The sequence below is a fragment of the Bos taurus genome, chromosome 24, assembly GCF_002263795.3.
Source record: "Bos taurus isolate L1 Dominette 01449 registration number 42190680 breed Hereford chromosome 24, ARS-UCD2.0, whole genome shotgun sequence".
Classification (NCBI taxonomy): Eukaryota; Metazoa; Chordata; class Mammalia; order Artiodactyla; family Bovidae; genus Bos; species Bos taurus.
Window position 1 is genome coordinate 19143153 of NC_037351.1, and position 15240 is coordinate 19158392.

Below are 15240 nucleotides of genomic sequence, written 5' to 3' on the forward strand. Positions count from 1 at the left end.
TGGACTGCCATCTATGGGGTCGCATAGAGTTGGACAAGACTGAAGCGACTTAGCAGCAGCAGCAGTAGCAGCAGCAAACTCTATTTAGTGGAAGTATTCAAACAAAGACTGGGTAAGATGTTGGAAAAGTGATAAGCTGGATAAACGCTAGTTTGATAAGTGAGAAGAAACACAGACAGAACAGAAAGCCCTATTCTCCAGGTCCAACTCTTAAAATAACTAGTCAGGATAGAAATCTTGATTTAGCCAGCCTGGGTTTACTATGCGACTTGGATGATTACAAGCCAGGGGGAGTACTGGCTAAGTCAGATTCCTAGGGAATCTAGAAGGAGGTTTGAAGTCTATGGATGATCTTTTAATCATTCTGCATCAGTCTAAAGAATTCATTTGTTATTCGTGAGGGTACATTTTAGGTATACAAATAATAAGGACATTTTTTCATGCTACCTCAATGAAATAAATGTCTATATACTTGAAATCTATACATCTCAGAAGGAAATAGACTAGAAAAAGATTAGACGAGTGTCAGCTAAGCTATTGGATCTCAAAGTTTAAATTACTTAGGTGGCTTTAGGTGACTCCTCTTCTCTGGAGCTTTATAGTCTCATCTATGAAAGGAAGGACTAGATGAAATCATCTCTGGGGTCTTTTTTTAACATAAGAACCCATGGTTGTGAATATGTGCAATCATATACATGTGTGTCAGTGCACTAGCTGTGTTATGAGATGTAATACTATAAGACAATTTCTTTAGTAGGAATATTAGTTTTACCAATGTGGACCAGGTTTTTTGTCCCTAAGACTCTAGAAGATGAAAATGGTAAAAGAAGAACCTTGGTAAATGCCTTGATCCACTAAGGAGATTCACAACATAAGCTTAATATTTCTTCAGTTTTAAACATGCTGAGATAAGCCCAATATCTCTATTTTTGCATTGCAGTTGTAAAGAAAACAATGTAAATCTTCCCAAATGGATTATTTACATGTCTTTGAGATGCAGAATCATAGAATATTAAAGCAGCAGGGAGACTTTGAGGCCACCTAATCCCAACCCCCTCATTTGACAAGGACATTTAAACCCAGAAATACTAAATGACTTAAATAAGGACACAGTTACTTTGGGCCATGGCTGAGGATAGTTTTCAGTGTCTCTAACTCTTTAACAAATTATATTTTTTTCATTTAAATGTGTCACTTATCCTTTCTCATGAGCTTCACAGTTTTATTAATTTTACTAATGTTGATGACATTCACATATTAGGTAGAAATTTTATAATTTTTAAACTAATCTTGTTTGGTTTGGCCTAGCATATTTACCACTCATCTCCACGTTGATGAACAGGCTGACTTGAGCCTTGGACTTGAATTTGCCATGCCTTCAGAGGAAATATCTCAAAGCTGGTATACAGAACCTGCAGACCCATTCATGAGGACATTGGGGAAACCAGCTAGAATGTTAATTTAATACGAACTGGTGGAAGAGAGGGTATTTCAGGAGCAAATAGCAGCCTACAAGAAAGAGTGTGAGGTCCATGCCAGGAAAAAGAATAAAGCTGGTTTGGCTAGAGAGCAGTTCAGTTCAGTCATCTCTGTCATGTCCAACTCTGTGGCCCCATGGACTGCAGCACGCCAGGATTCCCTGTCTATCACCAACTCCGGGAGCTTACTCAAACTCATGTCCATCGAGTTGGTGATGCCACCCAATTGTCCCATCCTCTGTCATCACCTTGTCCTCCCACCTTCAATCTTGCTCAGCATCAGGGTCTTTTCCAATGAGTCAGTTCTTCACATCGGGTGGCCAAAGTATTGGAGTTTCAGCTTCAGCATCAGTCCTTCCAATGAATATTCAGAACTGATTTCCTTTAGGATGGACTGGTTGGATCTCCTTGCAGTCCAAGGGACTTTCAAAAGTCTTCTCCAGCACCACAATTCAAAAGCATCAGTTCTTCAGTGCTCAGCTTATTTATAGTCCAGTTCTCATATGCAAACATGACTACTGGAAAAACCATAGCTTTGACTAGATGGACCTTTGTTGGCAAAGTAATGTCCCTGATAATTAATATGCTGTCTGGGTTGGTCATAGCTTTTCTTCCAAGTAGCAAGCATCTTTTAATTTCATGGCTGCAGTCATCATCTGCAGTGATTTTGGAGTCCAAAAAAAATAAATTTTGTCACTGTTTCCATTGTTTCCCCATCTATTTGCCATGAAGTGATGGGACCAGATGCCATGGTCTTAGTTTTCTGAATGTTGAGTTTTAAGCCAACGTTTTCACTCTCCTTTTTCACTTTCATCAAGAGGCTCTTTAGTTCCTCTCCACTTTCTGCCCTACAATGTCATCTGCATATCTGAGGTTATTGATATCTCCCCTGGCAATCTTGGAGAAGGCAATGGCACCCCACTCCAGTACTCCTGCCTGGAAAATCCCATGGACTGAGGAGCCTGGTGGGCTGCAGTCCATGGGGTCGCTAAGAGTCGGACATGACTGAGCAACTTCACTTTCACTTTTCACTTTCATGCATTGGAGAAGGAAATGGCAACCCATTCCAGTGTTCTTGCCTGGAGAATCCCAGGGATGGGGGAGCCTGGTGAGCTGCCGTCTGTGGGGTCACACAGAGTCGGACACGACTGAAGTGACTTAGCAGCAGTAGCAGTAGCAGCAGCTGGCAATCTTGATTCCAGCTTGTGCTTCTCTGTCTGAGTGTCTCCTGTGGAGGTACGGGTCAACAGCGGCCTGCTGCAGGGGTAGGAGCACTGGGTGCAGCAGACTTGGGTGTGGCAGAAGCCCTCTCGGAGGAGGTCACCATTAACCTCACCATAGAGCCGCCAGTACATACACAGGACTGAAGAAACAGACTCTTAGAGGGCACAAACAAACCCTTGTGCACACCAGGACCCAGGAGAAAGGAGCAGTGACCCCACAAGAGATTCACCCAGACTTGCCTGTGAGTGCCCAGGAGTCTCCAGCAGAGACATGAGTCAGCGGTGGCCTGCTACAGGGTCGGGAGCATTGAGTGCAGCAGTGTGTGCAGGGGATCTTTTGAAGGAGGTCACCATTATCTTCATTACCTCCTCCATAGTTTGGCCTCAGGTTAAACAACAGGGAGGGAACACAGCTCCCCCATCAACAGAAAATTGGATTAAAGTTTTACTGAGCATGGCCCCGCCCATGAGAACAAGACCCAGGTTCCCCCTCAGTCAGTCTTTCCCATCAGGAAGCTTCCATAAGACTCTTATGCTTATCCATTAGAGGGCAGACAGAATGAAATCCACAATCACAGAAAACTAACCAAACTGATCACATGGACCACAGCCTTGTCTAACGCAATGAAAATATGAGACAGGCTGTGTAGGGCCATCCAAGACAGATGGGTCATGGTGGAGAGTTCTGACCAAACATGGTCCACTGGAGAAGGGAATGGCAAACAACTCGGTATTCTTGCCTTGAGAACTCCATGAACAGTATGAAACATGTATACTCAATCCCCAAATATATGATTTTTGCATCATGAGGACTTGTTTGTCCAGTAACCAGTGGATCTGGCAAATTCTGAGGAAATCAGAATTGCTTTTCTGGGTAACACTCATATTCTATTCAAATAAGATTTCAGACAAAGCACTGAAAGAAAATTTGGGGAACATCCAAATGGTTCTCTTAGACTGCCAAAATCAAATGATTTGTCATTTAAAACTAATATCCCTTCAAACTCTTAAATAATCCAAATTGGATTCCTGAAATTGTTCTTCATTTTCAAGAAGTTAGAAGGTTGGTTTATCTGATGAACTAGTCAGATACAATAATCAAAGCAATTATTAATGTGAAGAAAAAATGAAATTAAGCAGATGGTTTGCCCAAATGTAGGCACAATGTTTGATGTGCATCATTTCAAAGAGATTCTGGGCTTGTTTGTTGGAATTGACCTGGGGTGCTTGGGAAATGATGTGGAGCTTGGATCAATATAGACCCAAATCAGTTTTTTGGTATTTCCAACAACTTGTGACCCTCCATCTAGGTTAAGAATAGACAGAATGATTGTGGAAACAGAACTGTTCTCTGTCTGGCCTGACCTGCTGACCTTCTGGAAGTTCTCCCATAACTAACTCTAGTCTCACAGGTAAAGGAGAGGAAGGACAATAAATAAAACCATGTTTGTAAGAAGACCCCTGACTGATATGAACACCTCCCTTGTGTGGCTACAACTGTAATACTGCTAGAGTCAGAAACAGTCCCTGAAACGAATTCTCTTGCACTTTATTGTATATATCCAGCTAGGTCTTTGCAGAAATGCCCCTCCTCAGCCTGGGGAATGAGGCTTAAGTAGGATACAGTCACCTCTGGTCACTCATCAATCCAAATTATTAAATGTAGCTTTAATTAGCCCAAACAAGAAACACTGTAGTTATTATAACTTGACTATGGAAAAAGGAAAAATCAACTCTTTGTTTACTTCTGGTGCCCCAGACGCATGAAGACACACCAAAATAACTGCTATTTATTTTACAAGATGGAAAAAATATTGACTGCCCTCTGGTCATAGAAGGCATTTTCTTTGGGGATTACAAGTGCAGAGATGAATTAGGTACAGTTAGGATCAATATCTGTTTCTCTTCTTGGCTCAAGATGGGATTTGTCAAAATTTGAGAGCAGCTTCTATTGAGTGTCAGCTACAAATCCTTCCACCACTGAGTCATACACCTATTCAGGTTGAAATATAAAAGGCAAAGGGCTTTTTCAGCTACAATATCTGGGGTCAGGATGCTGAATCGCTTCTCTGCCTTTGCCTTTAATGAGCTTTAGTTTGATGAAGTGACCTTACTGGCAGAGAACAGAAGGGAGTAAAGGGTCCATGCTAGCAAAGGACAGTGACTCCTGGGGATGGAGGAAGATGCAGGCAGGGTGCTTACTGTGAACTGGAGAGAGAGAGGGAGGGAGGGAGGCAAGGGGCAGAGGAAACTGTGGATGAAAGTACTCTGGCCAAAGATATTGGAACAGTGAGGCTAAAATATATGCACATAAATATTTAGGACTGCAACAAGTAATTAGTGGGATGATCAACATATTTACTGTTCATGGGGACTTCGATCCTTGGAAGATGTCTCTCTGCTTGACTGAGTGCAGTTCAGGCAACAAGGTGACCAGGTGTTTCATGGGCCAAGCCAGAAAACAGTGAAGAAAGAATTGTTGAAACTATTTCAGATATTCCTGAAGCAGGATTTGGTGGGAGGGCAGGGGTGGGGGTGGTGTTTCACAGACTATGACTCAGACAAGTGTCAGCTAACCATAAGCATAAGTACAGAAGAGACTGCCTAGATTCACCCATGTGTGTTCTAAACATCAAGAATTTACAAGGAGTAAATAAATGTTTCATGTGGAACTGGAAAACAGAAAGAAGAAAAGACGAGGTCCCTGACCCAAGGAAGCAAGCCCTTAGATGAGGAAGCAAAGCCAACCACAGGCTTACAGAATGAGACATGATAAACACTAAGGATTGAGTGGCACCCATCACTGAGGACCGTCTAAGCGGCCAAAACTGCTATGGAAATCAGCCACATAGGAAAGCTATGTGATGTGAGGTAGGGAGTCCTCTGGAGAAGATGAGCCTCTAGCTTGGAAATGTGGACAGAAAGCAGTAGGCAGCCCAAGCTAATGATATGAATAAGTGTAAAGTGGTGAAGGAAGTGGTCGCCATGAAGGGAGGGCAGCAACAACCTATCCCTGGAGCCAAGGAGGGCGTGTGCTTGGAGGAGAAAGATGTGGACCCTCATGTAGTCCCTACATCAATGAACTGAATCTTCTCCCCTTCTCCCAACTTCAGTTTTCTCTTCTCTAGAATGCCTACTGCATTTCTAGCCTACTAGAAATGTTGAGAACTTGACGGGTTGGTTTACGTATATCACCTACCTCAGTCTGCAGCTAAATACATTAAATTCCACCGTCTCTGTACCTACCCACAGCCCAGCCCAGGAGATTGCATCTAATTCCAGTGTTTTCTTATGTCTCACAGTCACCCCTCAAGAAAATCAGTGGTTGTATCATTAGCACATAGTGCTTTCTGAGGGGTCTTGACATGGAAAGCACTGTTTGTTCAATGGCAGTTGATGTCAGAATTCTGAGCCTTTTAAAAATCTTAGCTATGTTGTTGTGTTTTTTTTGTTGTTGTTGTTGCTGCTGTTTTCCTTTTTTCCTCCCCCTGTCAAACTGTCAGCTTCCACTTTCTGATTCTGCCATTTTTGTCTGTGCTGCTTCTAATCTGCTATGGACTAGGCAACCATTGTGAGAATGCACTAAATTCATGTAACCCTGAATATAGGCTTTCAAGATGAGAAAGTCAATCAGTAGTCCAGACGGCTCCACATAACCATGTAAATCTTGATGCATGTCTATTTTTAAAGAATATTTTCTCACCAAGAGCTTTAACTCCATTGCTGCCAAATCCTTTAAAATAATAAAATGACATGTAATAACACATCAAACCTTAACTTGTTCAAAGATTTGAGAGTGACAAATTTGGTATATCTCTCTGGTATGCCAGTTACCCAGTAATCTGTTAATCTAGACTCTCTCTCCAAAATCAGTCTCAGGTCTCTAATTCTTGACTAAAGGTTAAATGAATGGCATCAGTTAAGTATAGTGCTACTCAGTTTTCATGTTATCAGAGAAATCTTAAGTTATAAAACAAAACATCTAGAGGGGAATCTTAGACCTTCAACTGAAGTGGACTCATATTGAGAGTGAAGGACTAGAAAGGCCTTGTTAAACCTCATCAGGAATGTGGTCCCCTGCCTTTCCTGTGCAGTCCTAACAACCAGCAAAGGGACTAAACCATTGCAACCCATGTCACAATGTGCTCCTTAGCAATACACTTGACTGCTGGGTCTTATTCTTTTACTTTCCCTGGACTCAACTTTCCCAGATGGACATCATAACAATCCCTCTTTCTCCTGTCAAGGGTGTGTCCTAGGAACATTTCATTTATTTTCAAATCAAGTGTCAAAATCCTTCAGAGAATAGTACCATGTGAGGTTAATACGACTGCCTTGTCTCCCAGGAAGTCACTTCTCTGAATAATACAGTGAAATTGACTAGACATTTCCAACGGAGAAAGAGGTGTCTTTGGGTTAGATTTAAGCATACAGGAGAATTAATATAAAGCAGTGACGGTTCAGAGGCCAGCTCACCCCTCCTTGAAATTTCAGTGACTGGAAAAATTAGCCTCCTGTTTCTTTTCTGTTCCCTTTTTTTAATTATAACTTGCTGAGGCACTAGCTAATACCCTTTAATCTCTTTTAATAACTACCCTATCCTCGGTTTCTCCAAGCATCCTTCTCAAGGCATCCACAAATCCAAGAATGCTCTTAAGATTGACTGACTGACTGAGCTCTCAGCCCTGTTGATTTACTGACATGAGGTTTATTTCTCCAGCCCTAGCTCAGCCGGGATGAAATACAGCAAGGATGTGAACTCTTTCCAGACCCAGCAAAGGGCTAGCCCTCAGGAAATTTGGGAGAAAGGCAAAGTGTAGTTTTAGCTACCCCTTCCCTATATTTCCTTAATGTTCTCTCTCTTACAGCTCTCCCCTCTCCTCTTTATCATCTTCCAGCAGCCTCACCGTTTTCTGGGGTGTGGGTTTAATAAATATCCCTTCTTATAGGACTTCCCTGGTGGCTCAGACGGTAAAGCATACGCCTACCCGGATATGCGGGAGATGCGGGAGACCCGGGTTCGATCCCTGGGTCGGGAAGATCCCCTGGAGAAGAAAATGGCAGCCCACTCCAGTATTGTTGCCTGGAAAATCCCATGGACAGAGGAGCCTGGTTGGCTACTGTCCATGGGGTCGCAAAGAGTCAGACAAGACTGAGCAACTTCACTATCACTATAGGAACGTTACATAGTCAAAGAAACCAAGTGATAAAGAGAAACATACCTACTGGACGAATCACAAGCACCATGTGTCAGGCCCACAATGGACATTTATAGCGCCTGGTTCAGCCAAACGCTCACAGGTTATGCTAGGTCAGAAGCCATCAAGGTCTTCTCCTTGGAGTACTAGGAAATGTTGTAGGTGAATAATGTCAAGCTTAAAAACGAGCCCCTGAACTCAGAAGGCTTTAGACCTGGCCTCAAGCTGCTTGCATCACCACCCTTCTCCACAAGGGGTACAGATTTCATGGGAAGACATGAAGAGGCAGAGCAAAGCAATGATGCCAACAATCAAGTATTTTATTAAAGCACCAACTCTGCCTGGCCCAGTAGGGGACAAAATACAACTTAGAAGACAGGATTTCCATAGGTGACATAAGAAAAAAAAAAAAGTCCCCGTGTGATCATAGCTATAGTTCAGGAACTAAGTACCTAAGAAGGCCACTGAAGTGAGATCATTGAGGATCCATGCGTTCAAGAAAGATTTCATAAGACTCGAAGAGTGCTTAAGGCTCAGGAACAAGTGAGATAATATGTTTATATACATATAAGTTTATTTTTATACTTTATTTTTTACTTTATTATATATAAGTTTTCCTTGGGTTACATAGATATAAGAAGATGTTTTCGATTTACAGAGCAAATGGGTTATTTAATCATTAGGAGAAGAAAGTGCCAGGTCGTGCATGTGTAGGATACATATTTGCTTCACCAGAAGAGACAGAAGAGACCTCTCTCATAAGATAATGCAGGTGGGTTCTGCCAAAGGGAAGGTGGAATGTAGGAAAAATATATGCTAGCACTCATTATCAACTCTGCACACAGCAATGCCAAGACTCTCAAGCTCCCCTGTAGTCTGAAGACCCTCACCGGACTATACTTCTAGAGCAGCAACCTCCAGTAAATGTATAATAGGGGAGAGAGGGGGAGACAGGTGGGGGGTGGTGGGGAGAGGAGAGAGAGGGAGCAGTACAAATGCAAGCTACATATGTAATTTAAATTTTTCTAGTAGCCACATTTTTAGAAGTAATAAGAAACAGCTGAAACTAATTTTAACATATTTTATTTAACCCAACATATCCAAAATTTATTATTTCAATATGAAGTCAATATAAAGCAGTTGTTAATGAAATATTTTAAATTCATTTTATCATACTACATTTCCAAAATCCAGTGTCTATTTTACACTTACCTATCAGCTCAGGCTAGCCACAATTTAACTGCTCAATGGCCCCAGATGGCTCACGGCTAGCTGAGCTAGCATCAGATAGCTCAGCTCTAGAGACATGGCAGGCTTCAGTTTCAGCCTTTCAGGTCACTGCTCCCTTCAAAGGTTAGTCCAATAAGCTGATTCATCCCAAGATGCTGCTAACTGATGGCCTTTGTTTGCTTTATCAGCCCTCTCAAACAATATTTTACTTTAGAGTGGGAATTTTCACATTGAAAGAGAGAGACCTTGTGGGCAGGGAGAATTTGTCTGACGTTCGTACCCGACTGAGTATGTGGAAGCCTGCTTATGAATTTCCCATTACACTCTGGAATTCTCCACACTTCCCAGGGCCCTCAGGTAGTTTCTTCTCCATGTTTTGGAAGAGCTGATGGGATTACAGTTTGGACAGATCTCTGTGCTCTGTCTTCCCAACGCTGCCAAGCCAGCTGTTGGCACCAAGACAGCCCTGAAGGACCCAGGATGTCTGATGTCACATGAACCTGTTTACCCTTTCCCTCTAAAAAGCTAGTCAGTGCTGACCTCTGGCCACATTTCCTGACCTCTGCCTGATCTTCACGCTTCATAAATGAGCTGTGGAAATTCCCACAGGCTCTGAAACTGAGGACTGAAAAGCAATGCTCTCTGTACAAGGTCAGGGAAATAGAAGCCTACTGCCTGGAAGCAGGTACTAAAAATGCTGCCTTGGGGGGAAGGAAGGTGACCTGACTGGACACTGACTTGACAGAGCATCACACAAGGACCATAGCTGGGGTTCTGGATATAATGCTTCAAAAAGGATGTTGGAAAAACCTGAAAGGATGGCAGAGAAGACACACTGACCGGAAGGTGGAATCTTTCAAGCAGATTGTATGTATAGAGCTGTGTCTGCTTGAATTTGATCCCCTGCTGGGCCACTCACCTTCTCTGGCATGTTGCTTAAACATTTTCTTGTCTAACGTGTTTCAATCTTGTTTCTCCAACTTACCTATAAGTTGTCTATACATTATGTCAGAAGAGAATTAACATTACCCGTTACTATTAATACCAGTGGTATTAACTGCTCACTCACTTCTGACCTTGGGCAATTACACTACTCTCTTAAGTCTTGGTTCTTCAAAGTAACTTGGGGTTATAAAAGCAACCTCAGAGGATTGTTATACAGATACACTTAACCAGGTGCCTGCCATAGAGTGTTTTCAATATGGTATGTCTGTTTAATAAAAATAGATGACAGATAGATGGATAGTAACTCAGCAAAAGCAGAAGAGAAAGGAGCAGAGGACCAAGTGACCGAGGATGAGAACACACGCATAAAGGGCACTCACATATGCACACAAATATATATATACAAACTTAAACATCTATGCACATACAACCATCATGTGTACACATATACTCACAGCAAGCACTCAAACACACACATGTGTATACATGTACAACCTTGCTTTGACATTCTGAGTCTCCAAAAATTAGCATTGGTCTCCAATATCTGCACCTATGGCCAATAGTTTCCTGCTCTAATACATCCCCTTTCTTTATAACCTCATGGAGTATTGCTGCCTCCTGTGTGCACTGGCTACAGCTTTGGAAAAGGAGAAACTGTGACTTGATTGGGAAAGGAAAACCATGCCCTTTCTCCACTCAGCAGACATTTGACTCCTTAGCTATACAATCTCACAAGAATGGATTTTGCCACTTTTATATGAAATAGTCCACCCCTCTACAGAGGGCATTAGAGGTACTTAGTAGAAATGGTAAATTATTATTGGCTGAAAGACCTGATGCCTGGGAGTAATCAAGTTCTCCTTCCTCATTCACTCACGTCATATGCTGCATGAACCATGTGTAATTAATGCCATGACTGGATTCACTGCTATGTCTTATTCTCATAAATCATGGAGGGTATGAAGGGCCCTGTGCCCGAAAAGCAGAGCAGGAGGCAAGGTGGCCAGTAAGAATGTGTAAGAAGAACCAAGAGGGACAATTTGACAAGGAATTACTAGACAGATGGTGTGTTGGCCGCCATGGGGTCAACAAGCAAAAGAGGCATAGCCAATCCATGCAAGTGGAAAAGCAACGCTGACAGTACGATACCGCTTCAAGGAAGTCTGACTGATCTGTATTGAGTGGTTGCAAAGTACCTGGCTCTGTGATGAGTTTTTTGACATTTACCTAATTGAATCCTCACAACAAGGTCAGTTAAATATTATCTCCCTTTACAGATGAGAAATAGGGAATTAAATCACTTTCCCCATGTCACTCAACTCAACCGAAAGACACCATTCAGTACCCTAGAATGGTAAGCAAGTCAAAATTCCAACCGAGTGTGACTGATTTAAAGATGATATATTTAATACCTACAGAGCCTGAGGTTAGAATTTCTCCCATGCGTATACTTCTGTTTATACACAGTTGATCCTTTCAAAAACCAGCTCACCCCTTGCCTCCACCAAGAAGCCTCTAAAATTCACCTTCTCTAGCATGTTGCTTAAACATTTTCTTGTCTAACGCATTTCAATCTTGTTTCTCCAACTTACCTATAAGTTATCTGTACATTACATCAGTAGAGAATTAACATTACCTGTTACTATTGATACCAGTGGTATTAGCTGCTCCAGAAAAGATATCGCTTATTCATAACAACAAAATAGTAGAGCAGACACCCTGTCCTTTGTGCAGCCCTAGGGCCTGGTACTGTGTTCTCACAAAGCACACATAGTCCAATATGTGAAAGACAGTGTGAAGACATGAGGTGGGGAGGGTAGGGTAAAAAGTCAAAGGCCTTGCCTGCCCTCAAAGTACCACCATCAACTGTGGGTCTGTGGCACTTCCCAATAAATGTCATGTATAATGCAAATCAGAAAGAGATACAAATGAGGTTCCCTGACTTCAGACAATCAAAGCTACAGTAATCAAAACAGTCTGCTACTGGCAAAAAACAAGAATATAGATCAATGGAACAGGATAGAAAGCCGAGACGTAAACTTATGCATCTGTGTCCAATTAATCTGTGGCAACAGAGACAAGAATACACGGTGAAAAAACAGTCTTTTCAATAAGTGGTGCTGGGAAAACTGGACAACTACATGTAAAGAATGAAACTAGAATCAGCCTGCAATGCAAGAGACCTGAATTTGATCCCTGGATAAGGAAGATCCCCTGGAGAAGGGAATGGCCACCCACTCCAGTATTCTTGCCTGGAGAATTCCATGGACAGAGTAGCCTGACAGGCTACAGTCTGTGGGGTCACAAAGAGTCAGACGTGAGTGAGCAACTAACACTTTCACAACACTTTCATAACATTTGCTAATAATCAGTTCAGTTCAGTTTCTCAGTCGTGTTCGAATCTTTGTGACCCATGAACCACAGCACCCCAGGCCTCCCTGTCCATCATCAACTCCCAGAGTCCACCCAAACCCATGTCCATTGAGTCGGTGATGCCATCCAACCATCTCATCCTCTGTCGTCCCCTTCTCCTCCTACCCTCAATCTTTCCCAGCATCAGGGTCTTTTCAAATGAGTCAGCTGTTCACACCAGATGACCAAAGTATTGGAGTTTCAGCTTCAAAATCAGTCCTACCAATGAACACCAGATGGACTAGTTGGATCTCCTTGCAGTCCAAGGGACTCTCAAGGGTCTTCTCCAACACCACAGTTCAAAAGAATCAATTCTTTGGCGCTCAGCTTTCTTTATAGTCCAACTCTCACATCCATACATGACCATGGAAAAACCATAGCCTTGACTAGAACCCCATATTCAAGGTCAGGAAGGGCAGCTGTGAGGAGATACCCCTCATCCAAGGTAAGGAGCAGGGGCTGCGCTTTGATGGAGCAGCCATGAAGAGATACCCCACGCCAAAGGTAAGAGAAACCCAAGTAAGATGGTAGGTGTTGCTATAGACATCAGAGGGCAGACACACAAACCATAATCACAGAAAACTAGTCAATCTGATCACACGGACCACAGCCTTGTCTAACTCAATGAAACTAAGCCACGCCATGTGGGGCCACCCAAGACATGGTAGAGAGGTCTGACAGAATGTGGTCCACTGGATAAGGGAATGGCAAACCACTTCAGTTTTCTTGCCTTGAGAACCCCATGAACAGTATTAAAAGGCAAAATGATAGGATGCTGAAATAGGAATTCCCCAGGTCAGTAGGTGCCCAATATGCTACTGGACATCAGTGGAGAAATAACTTCAGAAAGAATGAAGAGATGGAGTGAAAGCAAAAACAATACTCAGTTGTGGATGTGACTGGTGATAGAAACAAGACCAATGCTGTAAAGAGCAATATTGCATAGGAACCTGGAATGTCAGGTCCATGAATCAAGGCAAATTGGAAGTGGTCAAACAGGAGATGGCAAGAGTGAATGTCAACATTCTAGGAATCAGCGAACTAAAATGGACTGGAATGGGTGAATTTAACTCAGATGACCATTATATCTACTACTGTGGGCAGGAATCCCTTAGAAGAAATGGAGTAGCCATCATGGTAAACAAAAGAGTCCAAAATGCAGTACTTGGATGCAATCTCAAAAACGACAGAATGATCTCTGTTCATTTCCAAGGCAAACCATTCAATATCACAGTAATCCAAGTCTATGCCCCAACCAGTAATGCTGAAGAAGCCGAAGTTGAATGGTTCTGTGAAGACCTACAAGACCTTTTAGAACTAACACCCAAAACAGATGTCCTCTTCATTATAGGGGATTGGAATGAAAAAGTAGGAAGTCAAGAAACACCTGGAGTACCAGGCAAATTTGGCCTTGGAATATGGAATGAAGCAGGGCAAAGGCTAAGGGAGTTTTGCCAAGAGAATGCACTGGTCATAGCAAACACCCTCTTCCAACAACACAAGAGAAGACTCTACACATGGACATCATCAGATGGTCAACACCAAAATCAGATTGATTATATTCTTTGCAGCCAAAGATGGAGAAGCTCTATACAGTCAGCAAAAAGAAGACCGGGAGCTGACTGTGGCTCAGGTCATGAGCTCCTTATTGCCAAATTCAGACTTAAATTGAAGAAAGTAGGGAAAACCACTAGACCATTCAGGTATGACCTAAATCAAATTCCTTATGATTATATGGTGGAAGTGAGAAATAGATTTAAGGGACTAGAACTGATAGAGTGCCTGATGAACAGAGGTTTGTGACATTGTACAGGAGACAGGGATCAAGACCATCCCCATGGAAAAGAAATGCAAAAAAGCAAAATGGCTGTCTGGGGAGGCCTTACAAATAGCTGTGAAAAGAAGAGAACCAAAAAGCAGAGGAGAAAAGGAAAGATATAAGCATCTGAATGCAGAGTTCCAAAGAATAGCAAGAAGAGATAAGAAAGCCTTCCTCAGCGATCAGTGCAAAGAAATAGAGGAAAACCACAGAATGGGAAAGACTAGGGATCTCTTCAAGAAAATCAGAGATACCAAAGGAACATTTCATGCAAAGATGGGCTCGATCAAGGACAGAAATGATATGGACCTAACAGAAGCAGAAGATATTAAGAAGAGATGGCAAGAATACACAGAAGAATTGTATAAAAAAGATCTTCATGACCAAGATAATCACAATGGTGTGATCACTCACCCAGAGCCAGACATCCTGGAATGTGAAGTCAAGTGGGCCTTAGAAAGCATCACTACAAACAAAGCTAGTGGAGGTGATGGAATTCCAGGTGAGCTATTTCAAATCCTGAAAGATGATGCTGTGAAAGTGCTGCACTCAATATGCCAGCAAATTTGGAAAACTCAGCAGTAGCCACAGGACTGGAAAAGGTCAGTTTTCATTCCAATCCCAAAGAAAAGCAATGCTAAAGAATACTCAAACTATTGCACAATTGTACTCATCTCACATGCTAGTAAAGTAATGCTCAAAATTCTTCAAGCCAGACTTCATCAATACGTAAACCATGAACTTCCAGATGTTCAAGCTGGTTTTAGAAAAGGCAGAGGAACCACAGATCAAATTGCCAACATCCACTGGATCATCGAAATAGCAAGAGAGTTCCAGAAAAACATCTATTTCTGCTTTATTGACTATGCCAAAGCCTTTGACTATGTGGATCACAATAAACTGTGGAAAATTCTGAAAGAGATGGGAATACCAGA